Source organism: Oncorhynchus kisutch, linkage group LG26 (genome assembly GCF_002021735.2).
Source record: "Oncorhynchus kisutch isolate 150728-3 linkage group LG26, Okis_V2, whole genome shotgun sequence".
In the NCBI taxonomy this organism is placed as follows: domain Eukaryota; kingdom Metazoa; phylum Chordata; class Actinopteri; order Salmoniformes; family Salmonidae; genus Oncorhynchus; species Oncorhynchus kisutch.
The window spans coordinates 33,543,115-33,559,339 of NC_034199.2; the positions used below are offsets into that span (position 1 = coordinate 33,543,115).

The 16,225-nt window shown below is 44.0% G+C and overlaps 1 protein-coding gene across 1 annotated transcript in view; it reads right to left on the reverse strand.

The window, feature by feature from the left end:
* The window catches only part of LOC109870730 (receptor tyrosine-protein kinase erbB-4), a 532,057-nt gene that overhangs the window by 465,600 nt on the left and 50,232 nt on the right, over positions 1-16,225 (reverse strand).

Here is a 16,225-nt window from a genome sequence, read left to right on the forward strand (position 1 = left end):
GAGAAGCCTAAATTGCCTATTGTACCACAACGCTGAACCAACGTCATTGGCCAGGTGCAAATAGGTGGTCTCTCCAATCCCCTGATCTTCTGTTCAGTACCTCCTTCAATACTGTAAGGTAACAAGAGTCAACAACACTACACATAACAAGGGGGGTGTCCCAAACTGCATCCTCTTCCCAATGGGTCCTGGTCAAAAGTAGTACACTATATTGGGAACAGGGTGGAAGAAGACAGAGTAGTGAGGTAGTCATAATAGGCTCTTTCATCCTACTCCTCATCACCTTAGCTATCTAGCTTTGCAGTATACACATTCACGTGTGTGTGTGTGTGTTTTTTTTACTCTGAGTAGCTGGGCGCTCCTGATTAGCAATCTGGCTGATCTTCATAATGAGGTGCTATATCCTCTCCACTGTTCACTCCTCTACTGCAGCCTGCCATGTACAGCACACATACACACACACACAGAGGGCCGTGTATTGGGATGTAAATGAGGTCGTGTGTTACAACACACCACTCTTAATTGTCCTCTTTGATCTCAGGCTAATTCCACTAATTAGTGGCCCAACTTTCAAAGTTGAACGTTTTGCTTCTGCCTCAGTGCGGTGTATTTGTGTGTGTGTGTGTGTGTGTGTGTGTGTGTGTGTGTGTGTGTGTGCGCACACCACAGTTACCCCCTCTCCTCTAGCCTAACGTTGTTTCAGGAAGAAAGAATGTTGGGAAAATTAACACATGTTTAGTTGACAGGTTTGCCTGTTTTGCACTTACAAAACAAAAACCATGTACACACCCTTCAACAAACCCAAACAAACATGTAAATCAACACTCACACACAAACAAACACAAATACACTGCCATTCTCATAGATGCAAAATATGCACATTCACAAACAGGCATGAGGACAGACAGACAGACAGACAGACAGACAGACAGACAGACAGACAGACAGACAGACAGACAGACAGACAGACAGACAGACAGACAGACAGACAGACAGACAGACAGACAGACAGACAGACAGACAGACAGAGGCAGAGAGACAGAACAGACAGACACAGACAGAGAGACAAAACAGACAGAGACAGAACAGACAGACACAGACAGAGAGACAGAGAGACAGACAGACAAAGACAGACAGAGAAGCACAGAGAGACAGAACAAACAGACACAGACAGAGAGACAAAACATGCAGACATAGACAGAGACACAACAGACACACACAGACAGAGAGACAGAACAGACAGACACAGACAGAGAGACAGAACAGACAGACACAGACAGAGAGACACAACAGACACACACAGAGAGAGAGACAGAACAGACAGACACAGACAGAGACACAACAGACACACACAGACAGAGAGACAGAACAGACAGACACAGACAGAGAGACAGAACAGACAGACACAGACAGAGACACAACAGACACACACAGACAGAGAGACAGAACAGACAGACACAGGCAGAGAGACAGAACAGACACACACAGACAGAGAGACAGAACAGACAGACACAGGCAGAGACAGAACAGACACACACAGACAGAGAGACAGAACAGACAGACACAGGCAGAGAGACAGAACAGACACACACAGACAGAGAGACAGAACAGACAGACACAGACAGAGAGACAGAACAGACAGACACAGACAGAGAGACAGAACAGACAGACACAGGCAGAGAGACAGAACAGACACACACAGACAGAGAGACAGAACAGACAGACACAGGCAGAGAGACAGAACAGACAGACACAGACAGAGAGACAGAACAGACAGACACAGGCAGAGAGACAGAACAGACACACACAGACAGAGAGACACAACAGACAGGCACAGACAGAGAGACACAACAGACAGACACAGACAGAGAGACAGAACAGACAGACACAGACAGAACAAACAGACACAGACAGAGAGACAAAACAGACAGAACAGACAGACACAGACAGAGAGACAGAACAGACAGACACAGACAGAGAGACAGAACAGACAGACACAGACAGAACAGACAGACACAGACAGGAAGACAGAACAGACAGACACAGACAGAGAGACAGAACAGACAGAGAGACAGAACAGACAGAGAGACAGAACAGACAGACACAGACAGACACAGACAGAGAGACAGAACAGACAGACACATACAGAACAAACAGACAAAGACTGAGAGACAAAACAGACAGACACAGACAGAGGAACAGACAGAGAGACAGAACAGACAGACACAGACAGAACAGACAGACACAGACAGAGGAACAGACAGAGAGACAGAACAGACAGACACAGACAGAACAGACAGACACAGACAGAGGAACAGACAGAGAGACAGAACAGACAGACACAGACAGAACAGACAGACACAGACAGAGGAACAGACTAACACACCCAACAAGTGGTCTGTCTGTCTGTACGTCTTTGTACCAATGGCACCGGAGAAGAAGGCTGACGTTTACATGTCCCCAACCGATTGTGTTTTTTTGTTCATTTATTTGCATTGTTTGTAACTTATTTTTTTACTTATTTTGTACATAATGTTGCCACTACTGTCTCTTATGACCAAAAATAACTTCTGGACATCAGGACTGCGATTACTCACCACGGACTGGCAGAATCCTTTTTTTCCTTTAATGAATCTGACGAGCCTGACGCAAATGATATACTGTTTTCTCGGGAACAGGCCCAGTTCCCCGTGATTTGCGTGAAGAGAAGGCGGAGAAAAAGGGGCCAGAGGGCATGCTGCATTCTGAGAGTTCGTAGGCGATCGAATAAACCTCAACTTCCTTCCATTCTGCTAGCAAACGTGCAATCTTTGGACAATAAAATAAAATTACCAACGGGACATTCAAAACTGTAATATCTTATGCTTCACGGAGTCGAGGCTGAACGACGGCATTATCAACATACGGCTGGCTGGTTATACGCTGTACCGGCAGGATAGAACAGCGGCGTCTAGTAAGACAAAAGGCGTGGGACTTTGTATTTTTGTACACGAACATTCAAACAGGCAAAGCATCAATACAGGACTAAGATCAAATCATACTTCAACGGCTCCGACGCGAGTCGGATGTGGCAGGGCTTGCAAACCATTAGACTACAAAGGGAAGCACAGCTGAGAGCTGCCCAGTGACACAAGCCTACCTAGATGAGCTAAACTACTTCTATGCTCGCATCAAGGCAAATAACAATGAAACATGCATGAGAACACCAGTACTTTCGGAAGACTGCGTGATCACACTCTCCGCAGCCGACGTGAGTAAGACCTTTAAACAGGTCAACATTCACAAGGCCGCAGGGCCAGACGGATTACCAGGACATGTACTGCAAGCATGTGTTGACCAACTGGCAAGTGTCTTCACTGACATTTTCAACCTCTCCCTGTCCGAGTCTGGAATACCAACATGTTTTAAGTAGACCACCATAGAGCCTGTGCCCAAGAACACTAAGGTAACCTGCCTAAATGACTAACGGCCCGTTGCATTCACGTCGGTAGCCATGAAGTGCATTGAAAAGCTGGTCATGGCTCACATCAACATTATCCCAGAAACCCTAGACCCACTCCAATTTGCATACCGCCCCAACAGATCCACAGATGATGCAATTTAAATTGCACTCCACACTGCCTTTTCCCACCTGGACAAAAGGAACACCTATGTGAGAATGCTATTCATTGACTACAGCTCAGCATTCAACACCATAGTGCCCTCAAAGCTCATCAATAAGCTAAGGACCCTGGGACTAAACACCTCCCTCTGCAACTGGATCCAGGACTTCCTGGTGGGCCGCCCCCAGGTGGTAAGGGTAGGTAACAACACATCCGCCACGCTCGGGCCCCTCAGGGGTGCATGTTCAGTCCCCTCCTGTACTCCCTGTTCACTCATGACTGCGTGGCCAGTCACTCCAACACCATCATAAAGTTTGCTGATGACACAACAGTGCTAGGCCTGAACTCCAACAACGACGAGACATCCTATAGGGAGGAAGTCAGAGACCTGGCCGTGTGGTGCCAGGACAAAAACCTCTCCCTCAACGAACAAGACAAAGGAGATGGTTGTGTGCTACAGAAAAAAGAGGACCGAACACGCACCCATTCTCATCGATGGGGCTGCAGTGGAGCAGGTTGAGAGCTTCAAGTTCCTTGGTGTCCACATCACCTACAAACTATCATGGTCCAAGCACACCAAGACAGTCATGAAGAGGGCACAACAAAACCTCTTCCCCCTCAGGAAACTGAAAAGATTTGGCATGGGTCCTCAGATCCTCAAAAGGTTATACAGCTGCTCCATCGAGAGCATCCTGGTTGCATAACTGACTGGTATGGCAACTGCTCGGTCTCCGACTGCAAGGCACTACAGATGGTAGTGCGAACGGCCCAGTACATTATTGGGGCCAAGCTTCCTTCCATTCAGGACCTCTATACCAGGTGGTGTCAGAAGAAGGCCCTAAAAATTGTCAAAGACTCCAGCCACCCTAGTCATTAACGGTTCTCTCTGCTAACGCACGGCAAGCGGTACCGGAGCACCAAGTCTAGGTCCAAGCGGCTTCTAAACAGCTTCTACCCCCAAGCCATAATACTCCTGAACACCTAATCAAATGGCTACCCAGACTATTTGCATTGCCCCCCCCCCCCTCTTTTACACCGCTGCTACTCTGTTGTTATCATCTATGCATAGTCACTTTAATAACTTTACCTACATGCACATATTACCCCAACTAACCGGTGCCGCCGCACATTGACTCTATACTGGTACCCCTTGTATATAGTCTCGCTACTGTTATTTAACTGCTGTACTTTAATTACTTACTTACTTTTATTTCTTCTTGTCATCTGTATTTTTTTAAACTGCATTGTTAATTAGGGCCTCGTAAGTAAGCATTTCACTGTAAGGTCTACTACACCTGTCACTAATAACATTTGATTTGATTTGATCATGTAGTGTGGTGTTATGGCTCTAGTCTTTCACAGCCCAGTGGGTTCTCAGTCCCCAGGATACACTGACAACAACAGGCCTCATGCTGGCATCTTCATCCTGCTTCTCTCTTAGTTACATCACTATCACACATACACGCACACACATAAAAAGCAAACAGGCACGCTGACAAACACACACAAACACACAGACACACCATCCTCCATGGTCTGTGCCAATTTTAGCCGCCTATGTTTGGCCAAGCGGTTGGTGGTGTCAGCCTGCTCCATATGTATGAGAAGAAACTGGAAACAGTTCTGCAGACCTTTTGTGTCCCAAATAGCATCCTATTCCCATCATAGTGCACTGGGCCCTGCTCAAAATAAGAACAGTATATAGGAAATAATAGGGTGCCATTTGGGACACAGACTATACCCATGTCACTGGATCAGAAAGGCCTGCCCCAAACAGCCTGTTCTACTGAATATCTCATATAACTTAACAGATTCCGAGGCAAAATACTCCGAATCAGGTCAACTCTAAAGCCCTTAAAAAAAGAGGGAGATTTTACCTCAATGAGACTAACCTGGATAAAACAATAAAGGTTCAATAAAATACCTCCACAGTAGTCACAAAGTGGTTATAGTAGCATGAACATAGACCAAATAGAATAAGCAGAAGCACAGTGGCAGAATGTGTATATTCAATTGTCTTAGAAATCATGCTCTACTGATGTAGCTACTGTAGAGAGTTTGCATCCAGCACATCCCTGTCAACAAAATAAAAAGGTTTACAAACAAACCAATGACCACTAAGATTGTGAATGGGGACCAATGAGGTGACGGTTGGGGTCAGGAACCAATAAGACAACTCCAAAAAAACATTCCTTACCCTAGGACACTTCAGAAAATGTAAGGTAAGGTAAGGATGTTTTTATGATTTAATAAAGCCCCGCAGTTGATTCCATTTTTGTTCAAGCTGGGCTGAAGCGTGTTTAGGTATACTTTCTTTCCAATAAGAATCCTCTCGGAAGCTTCACATCGGACCCGGGCTGTGTGGGTATCTCATCAATTACAGCTGTAGCTTTCCAGTGTTCCGTTGCAGTCATTTATATGTGGCACTGTGCCACGGCAAAATCGTTGCCTAAAAAACAATGAACATGAAAGAAAACATTGAACATGGTAGAACAGTTCACATGAACTTTTCCTTCGCAAAAAAAATGAGTAATGAATAGAAAAATCCCAATAGTATAATAGATCTACCTAGTCAGCTTGTTGTCTTATGTGTCTTATGCGACCAAAATGTTCCTCTCGAGGTGCAATCAAGTTATGAGTGCAATAGGGAGGGAAACATGCATTCTGACAAGCAGTCAACGCACAACAATTCTTGTAATTTTGGGGAGTGATCCTTGACGAAAACCTGCTCCAGAGCACTCAGGACCTCAGACTGGGGGGAAAAGGTTCACCTTCCACCAGGACACCGGCCTTAAGCACACAGCCAATACAACACAGGAGTGGCTTTGGGACAAGTCTCTGAATGTCCTTGAGTGGCCCAGCCAGAGCCCAGACTTGAACATATCTGGAGAGACCTGAAAATAGCAGTGCAGCGACGCTCCCCATTCAACCTGACAGAGTTTGAGAGGATCTGCAGAGAAGAATGGGAGAAACTCCCCAAATACAGGTTTACCAAGTTTGTAGCGTCATACCCAAGAAGACTCGAGGCTGTAATCGCTGCCAAAGGTGCTTCAACAAAGTACTGAGTAAAGGGTCTGAATACTTATGTAAATGTAATATTTCAGTTTTTTACTTTTAATAAATGTGCAAACATTTCTAAAAACCTGTTTTTGCTTTGTCATTATGGGGTATTGTGGCTAGATTGATGAGGATAAAAAAAACAATTTAATCCATTTTAGAATAAGGCTGTAAATAACAAAATGAACGACGTGGTTTGTGTCAAGAACTGCAACGCTGCTGGGTTTTTCATGCTCAACAGTTTGCAGTGTATATCAAGAATGGTCAACCACCCAAAGGACATCCAGCCAACTTAACACAACTGTGATAAGCGTTGGGGTCAACAAGGGCCAGCATCCCTGTGGAACGCTTTCCACACCTTGTAGAGTCCAGGAGGGAAGAAAAATGTATGTTCATATGCTTTAGCGTAGAAGAAATACCGCAATGCCGTTTTGATTGATTTGAACTGAGCACCGTGCCAATTTGAGTGGTTTGTGCATTTAAAGTAAAGTGGATAGAATCCAAATTGAGACGTGGTCTTAGCTACATATTGATGGCCACAGGACATCTCTTTAAGGGTCTGAGTGTAATCAATAGTAATCACTGGGATAAAGTGTAATAGACCAGACAATGCATTGAGGCCTAGGTCATCCTTTGGTCTAGTGTTAAACAGCTATGGTCCATTCACTTCTAATTTCAGTCAAACTGAATTGTGATTAGCTGAAGGCGTCAGGTAGAGGAGAGGGACAACTGTTAATGAGAGTCCCAAGTCTCCGGGTCTGTCAACGTATTGACTGTGGGGTTAGTTTGTGGTACCATTTCTCCCCTTAGACTTGAGGAAATGAATGAGTAAATTAATGAATTAGTCTTACAAATACAGATCACACTAACTTTCTGCTGTTTGCAGTTGTGTTATAGTGCCTACCCCTTAAAACTGTGGGAAAGATTGGACATTTAATTTGCGATGGATCGCACACTCTCTTGACACAAATCCACCTTGACACCAACAGATACACACACCAGAAAAATCCTCCTCAGAGTCAGAAAACAATGGACAGAGAACAAAGGAAAAAAGCAAAGTGGAGTCGATATTTTTCAGAGAGTGTTGGATTATAATAGCCACAGAGAAAGGGAGGGAGGGTGTGTGGTGTGTGTGTGTGTGTGTGTGTTTGTGGCAGTGAGAGAGTGGCCTGCCTGCCCTGCCTGACACAGCCCAGTCAGAAGATCCCCTGCCAATCGGAGCATGGCCTTTCAACCACACACTCTGTCAGAGATGCCAGTTTGACGGATGATACAGAACCCCAGTGACATTTCTCCAGGGTGGGGTAGAGAGGAGAGAGGGAGGGAGGGGTGGAAGGAGGAAGCGGGTAGGAAAGGTTGTACAGGAATAGAGAGAGCGAGAGAGAGAGAGAGAGAGAATACAGTCAATTTGTGGCTTTCCATCGTCTATATCGTTAGGGTTTCAGGGGGTGTAGCTAGATGCACTTCCACCTTACCTGCAGCCCAGCCGACCTAAATAACAACAGACCTCTTGTTTATTCATCTGAGCTCTCCATTCATTAGCATCTCAACCACTAGCGCCTCACTAGCTAACATTTCTCCTCGCTTCTCTCCTCCGTCAGTCGTCAGGTAGACAGGCTGCCTGTCAAGAAGTAAAGGCTGCTCACGTACCCTGCAACAAACACTCGCTAGCCGCTTTGCAAACACTCAACTTTGTTTCTGCATCTATTTAATTGTTTAGCTATTTTTCCTTGGTTTGCCTCAGATTCCAAGGGCAGTAGCTACTGCAGCAGCAACCAGCAGGAGTATTAGTAATGGGACTTAGAGTATGAAGGGTAAAAAGTTAAGTGCATTGAGAGTACTCAAATTAGACTTTCTAGGGGAGGTGAGGGGCTTCAAAACAGACATCTACAGAGGTTTGGAGCCAGTTTCTACAAAGCTACAGTAGGCCATTAGCGGAAAATACCCTAGTAGCATGCATTTACATGGCAGTTTCACCATCTACTTTTACAAGAGGTCTACTGTGACAACTGACAAAGGATAGTTTCCCTGTTGAGCTTTCCCAAGTCCTTTGTTTTGGAATGGAAAGTTCTGGGTTGCGTCCCAAATTGAACCCTATGGGCACTGGTCAAACTTAGTGCACTGTAAAGGGAACAGGGTGCCATTTGGCACGCAGTCCCTTCAGATTCTGTGGAGGATGTAACTGGCCTGCTGTCTGGCAGGGTTCAGGCTGTGACTGTAGAGACCGTATTCTGTGACGTCCTGAGGGAGCCTGTTACACATAAAGGCACATGGATACCCTGTTGCCCTCTCCTCTTCTCTCCTATCCTCTGCTCTCCTCTCCACTCATCTCCGTTGCTTTGCTTTCCTCTCCTCCTATCCTCTCTCCTCTTTCCACTCTACCTCTCTACTCTCCCCCCCCCACCCCACCCCACTCCCACCACATCACCAGCCTGAGTCAAAAGCTTGAAGACAAACAACAAAAACAGAGAAAGCATATCACTGAAAACCTCCTCATTGGTTTTGACAGGAACATAAACTGAGGCTGTGCCATGGATCATTTTAACGTAACACTGATATCATGAGTGCATCCTAAACACACTCAGTGCCAACAAGGTTGTGTTACACTGAGAGCTGAAGATGGTGAGACACTCTGGTTGCATAGCAAAATGCATCCTATTCCATATACAGTCAGAAGTTTACATAGACTTTGGTTGAAGTCATTAAAACTCGTTTTTCAACCACTCCACAAATTTCTTGTTAACAAACTATAGTTTTGGCAAGTTGGTTGGGTCAGTGGGTCAGAAGATTACATGCGTACAAACAACAGTACGCAAGTATAAACACCATGGGACCACGCAGCCGCCATACCGCTCAGGAAGGAGACACGTTATGTCTCCTAGAGATGTCAGGTCGCAATTGTAAATGAGAACTTGTTCTCAACTTGCCTACCTGGTTAAATAAAGGGGAAATAAAATGAAAAAAAAAAAAATGTGCGTACTTTGGTGTCAAGCTGAAGAACAACATCACAACCATGAAGCACGGGGGTGGCAGCATCATGGTGTGAGGGTGCTTTGCTGCAGTAGAGACTGGTGCATTCACAAAATAGATGGCTTCATGAGGGAGGGAAAATTGTGGATATATTTAAGCAACATCTCAAGACATCAGTCAAGAAGTTAAAGCTTTGTTGCAAAAGGGTCTTCCAAATGAATAATGACCCCAAGCATACTTCCACAGTTGTGGCAAAATGGCTTAAGGACAACAAAGTCAAGGTATTGTAGTGGCCATCATACAGCCCTGACCTCAATCCTATAGAAAATTTGTGGGCAGAACTGAAAAAGCGTGTGAGCAAGGAGGCCTACAAACCTGACTGTTACACCAGCTCTGTCAGGAGGAATGGGCAAAAATTCGCCCAACTTATTGTGGGAAGCTTGTGGAAGGCTAACCGAAACATTTGACCCAAGTTAAACAATTTAAAGGCAATGCTACCAAATACTAATTGAGTGAATGTAAACTTCTGACCCACTGGGTTTGTGATGAAAGAAACAAAAGCTGAAATAAATTCAGCTCTCTACTATTATTATTTTTTCTTTTTTTTTACCCCTTTTTCTCCCCAATTTCATGGTATCCAATTGTTGTATTAGCTACTATCTTGTCTCATCGCTACAACTCCCGTACGGGCTCGGGAGAGACGAAGGTTGAAAGTCATGCATCCTCCGATACACAACCCAACCAAGCCGCACTGCTTCTTAACACAGTGCGCATCCAACCGCACCAATGCGCCAGAGGAAACACCATGCAACCTTGGTTAGCACACACTGCGCCCAGCCACAGGAGTCACTGGTGCGCGATGAGACAAGGACACCCCTACCAACCAAGCCCTCCTTAACCCAGGCGACGCTAGGCCAATTGTGCGTCGCCCCACGGACCTCCCGGTTACGGCCGGTTACGACAGAGCCTGGGCGTGAACCCAGGGACTCTGATGGCACAGCTGGTGCTGCAGTACAGCACCCTTAACCACTGCGCCACCCGGGAGGCTCTCTACTATTATTCTGACATTTCAAATTCTTAAAATAAAGTGGTGATCCTAACTGACCTAAGACAGGGCATTTTTACTAGGATTAAATGTCAGGAATTGTGAAAACCTGAGTTTAAATGTATTTGGCTAAGGTGTATGTATACTTCCAACTTCAACTGTATATTAAGTACACTACTTTTGCCCCGAGTGCTATGGCCCCTGGTCAAAAGTAGTGTATTATAAAGGGAATAGTTTATGATGCAATCTCTGAGGGAGTCTGAAATCAGCAGCATCGATCAGTATCTCGGTTGGGGAGCTCATTGAGGTCACATCCTGCTTAGGGGGAAGTGAGGTTTGCAGTTCTCCCCCTCTGACTCCCTCTCCCCCTTCTTATCCTCCTTCCTCCCTCCCCCCTCTCCACTGATGCAAAGCTGAAGCTGTGTCCTAATGAGCATTTTATCAGGTTTGTTGTTCTAATTAAGTAAATTAGTGGAATGCAGGGGCAGGTGGCAAGAACAAGAAGAAGAGAAGAGAAACAATCACCTATCTACATCCTTCCCTCTTAGCTAACCCTGGAGCATCACAGCAACTCTCTAACCCCGCTACAGCTGTGAGACGTAGGGGCTCTGGGAGGTGAGCTGACCTGTGTCCCAATGGCACCCTATTCCCTATAGGGTCCACTATATTTCACCAGGGCTTTGTTCAAAATAGTGCACTATATAAGGAATAGGGTGCCATTTGGGATACAACCCTGCAGTACACCAGAGCCTACCTGCAGTATTACAGAGATGGAGAGGGTGAGTGAGAGCATGCGAGTCATCTAAGGTCATACCTATGACTTTATCATTGCAGCCTTCTGAACCATATGTAACTGATATTCACACGCAGAAGTGCTGATGCACAGACACAAATAAGACAGGCTGGACTCTAAGGTTTTCTATATTTTTAGGACTAGTTAAAAGTCCATTGAGTACACCATTACTTTGTTAGCCTGATGTCTGAGTGTGCTGGCCTGAGGTGTGTTGGCTTCTGCAGAGAGAGACTAAAGCAAGACAGGATGCACAGAGAGAGGGGTGAGCACTAGTGTGGATGAAGCAGCCCTCTGATTTGCTCCTAAATCCTTGGGTTCCATCACACACACTTTTGAGGCAAGCTGTGTTGTATGCAGAAACACACACAAACCCACATGCGTGCACACACACACCTTATGACAGATGGCTTCAGAGAACCACAAGGGCAATCAATATTACAAAGCAGGAAATATGCTGAACTAGGGGAATCTGTCTACGGCTTCAAGCCAAGCTTGAAGAAAACCTACCAAGAAACATTAGCTCCCAATTTAAAAGTTGCATTCTGGAGGATAGACAAGAAGCAGGAAGAAGGAGGCAAGTGATCAGAGAGCATGCAGGGAATCTGACCCTTCAAAGTGTTTTTGGGAGGAAGTAAAAATGTAATTTACCTTTCCATTTCATTTACCTTTCCACATACATTAAAACAACAAATAAGCCACAAAAGTGTTAGACAACTTACATCAAAGTATACTTAATTCACTAAAAATGTATACTAAAAATGTATACACAATAGACTATTATCATATAATATACATGTGGAGCAGTGGAGGCTGGTGGGAGGAGCTATAGGAGCACAGGCTCATTGTAATGGTTGGAGTGGAATCAAAGGAACAGAGTCAAATATGTTGTTTCCAAATGTTTCATCTGTTTTATACCATTCACTAATTCCATTCCAGCTATTACAATGAACATGTCCTCCTAAAGCTCCTCCCACCAGCCTCCACTTATGCACAGTGCCTTCCGAAAGTATTCACACCCCTTGACTTTTTCTGCATTATGTTACGTTACAGCCTGAATTCAACATGGATTAAATGTTCATTTTTTTCTCACTGGCCTACACACAATAATGTCAAAGTGGAACTATGTTTTTTTAAATATTTAATATTTACAAATTAATACAAAATGTCAAGTTGAAATGTCTTGATTCAATAACTATTCAATCTCTTTGTTATGGCAAGCCTAAATTTCAGGAGTACAAATTTGCTTAACAACTCACATAAGTTGCATGGACTCACTCTGCATGCAATAATAGTATTTAACATGATTTTTGAATGACTACCTCATCTCTGTATCCCACACATACAATTATCTGTAAGGTCCCTCAGTCGAGCAGTGAATTTCACACACAGATTCAATCACAAACATTCAGGAGGTTTTCCAATGCCTTGCAAAGAAGGGCATTAATTGGTAGATGGGTAAGAATAAAAAATAATACTTTTATTATCCAATTGAGCATGGTGAAGTTATTAATTACACTTTGGATGGTGTATCAATACACCCAGTCACTACAAACATACAGGTGTCCAACTCAGTTGCCAGAGAGGAAGGAAACCGCTCATGGATTTCACCATGAGACAAATGGTGACTTTAAAACAATTAGAGTTTAATGGCTGTGATAATAGCACATGGAGGATGGGATCAACAGCATTGTAGTTACAACACAATACTAACCTAATTGACAGTGAAAAAAAGGAAGCCTTTACAGAATAAAAAAAAATCCAAAGCATGCATCCCATTTGCAACAAGGCACTAAAGCAATGCTGCAAAAAATGTGGCAAAGCTATTCACTTTTTATCCTGAACACAAAGTGTTATATTTGGGGCAAATCCAATACAACACATTACTGAGTACTACTCTCATTTTTTCAAGCATAGTGGTGGTTGCATCATGTTATGGGTATGCTTGTAATCATTAAGGACTGGGGGGTTTTTCAGGATACAAAATGAACAGAATAGAGCTAAGCACAGGCAAAATTCTAGAGGAAAACATGGTTCTGTGTGCTTTCCACCAGACAGATTAATTCATCTTTCAGCAGGACAGTAATCTAAAACAGAAGGCCAAATGTACGCTGGAGTTGCTTACCAAGAAGACAGTGAATGTGACCTAGTGGCCGAGTTACAGTTTTGACTTAAATCTACTTGACAATCTATGGCAAAACCTGAAAAGGGTTGTCTAACAATGATCAACAAACAATTTAACAGAGCTTGAAGAATTTTGAAAAGAATAATGGTCAAATGTTGCATAATCCAGGTTTGGAAAGCTGTTAGAGACCCAGAAAGACTCACAGTTGTAATTGCTGCCAAAGGTGCTTCTACAAAGTATTGACTAAGGGGTGTAAATACTTATGTAAATGACATATGGGGTATTGTGTTGCACATAACATACAATACAATAAAACAATCTTGAATTTTACCTTTATTTAGCCAGGCAAGTCAGTTAAGAACACATTCTTATTTTCAATAACAGCCTGGGAACAGTGGGTTAACTGCCTGTTCAGGGGCAGAACGACAGATTTGTACCTTGTCAGCTCAGGGGTTTGAACTCGCAACCTTCCAGTTACTAGTCCAACGCTCTAACCACTAGGCTACGCTGCCGCCCCAGGTGGAACCAGGTGTGACGGGAGACAAGACAAAACCAATGGAAAATGGATCAGTGATGGCTAGAAGGTCGGTGACGTCGACAACCGAACACCGCCCGAACAAGGAGAGGGACCAACTTTGGCGGAAGTCGTGACAACTATGCACTTTTTGTGTGCATAAACATTAAAATAATAACATTAAAACATTAAAAATGGAACCATGTGGTCATGAGAGGTAAAAATGTCCCTAGTGAGGTTTAAATGAACACAACCTTCAGTAAGCAAATCAAATAAACAAACAACAAATTAAATTAGCAGCACTATGCACTTTTTGTGTGCATAAACATGAAACTAATAACATTAAAGATGGCACCCTGTGGCCATGAGAGGTAAACTTTTCCCTAGTGCAAAGTTTCCCAACCTTAAGTAAGCAAATCCAATGTGAATATAAAAGCACCACAAGTAAAGCAATGTGCATGTAAGAACACATGTGCATGTATGAAAACACATCCACTGTGCATGTAAGAACAATACAACCATATGAAAACACATCCACTGTGCATGTAAGAACAATACAACCATATGTAAACACATCCACTGTGCATGTAAGAACAATACAACCATATGAAAACACATCCACTGTGCATGTAAGAACAATACAACCATATGAAAACACATCCACTGTGCATGTAAGAACAATACAACCATATGAAAACACATCCACTGTGCATGTAAGAACAATACAACCATATGTAAACACATCCACTGTGCATGTAAGAACAATACAACCATATGTAAACACATCCACTGTGCATGTAAGAACAATACAACCATATGTAAACACATCCACTGTGCATGTAAGAACAATACAACCATATGAAAACACATCCACTGTGCATGTAAGAACAATACAACCATATGAAAAGACATCCAATGTGCATGTAAGAACAATACAACCATATGAAAAGACATCCAATGTGCATGTAAGAACAATACAACCATATGAAAAGACATCCAATGTGCATGTAAGAACAATATGTATACACATCCACTGTGCATGTAAGAACAATACAACCATATGAAAAGACATCCAATGTGCATGTAAGAACAATACAACACAAAATATGAAAATAACAACACAAAATATGTAAAGAAATCAAATGAACAGCACTGATTGTATGTCTGTTCTCTCCTTCATAAAGAAATAAGGTGCTGCCGGCCTAACATCCTGTATGTATGAATCTTTGTTCACTTGAGAATGCAATGTAAAAATGTCAACATATTTACTTTGTCCGGTTTAAGTAGTGATCTGCGAGGGGAGACTATGTGCCCGCTGGCACTGAACACTCTCTATGATGGCAAGCTGGTTGCTGGGATGTACAAAAGCTTCCTGACAACCCTGGCAAGGTGAGGCAGCTCTGATGCATGGCCCCTCCACCACACCAGTGGATCGTGTCCTGCTGGAATGGATGGCAGGTAGACCTTGTAGACAGGTAGACCTTGATCTTTTCCTTCACTCTGTCTTCTGGGGTGGTCAGAATCTGACCCTCTTCACCTCTCTGCTGTCTTGTTGAGGTAATCTTTCTCAGCAACCAGCCAGGCCTTTCCCCTCTGATGCCGCTGTGGGGGTGTTGGTGGTGGAGGTGCTGCTGGTGCTTTTTGGTTCTTCCCTGATTTGTGAAGCTGCCAGCTTCAAGGCCTCCTGGACACAGCTGTCAGTGTCAATTTTTGCAGCCCCAGGCTCATCTAAAAAGCTTATTTTGAAGCGGGGGTCAATGAAACAAGCCATGTGCATGACTCTCTTTGCCTTCTCTGTGTATCTGTTGTTAAGGTCTTCTCTCATTACCCCTTTCATCTCCTTGGTCAGGGATGGCTCCGTATCCTTTTCATCTCCTTGGTCAGGGATGGCTCTGTATCCTTTTCAACTCCTTGGTCAGTGATGGCTCCGTATCCTTTTCATCTCCTTGGTCAGGGATGGCTCCGTATCCTTTTCATCTCCTTGGTCAGTGATGGCTCCGTATCCTTTTCATCTCCTTGGTCAGGGATGGCTCCGTATCCTTTTCATCTCCTTGGTCAGGGATGGCTCTGTATCCTTTTCATCTCCTTGGTCAGGGATGGCTCCGTATCCTTTTCATCTCCT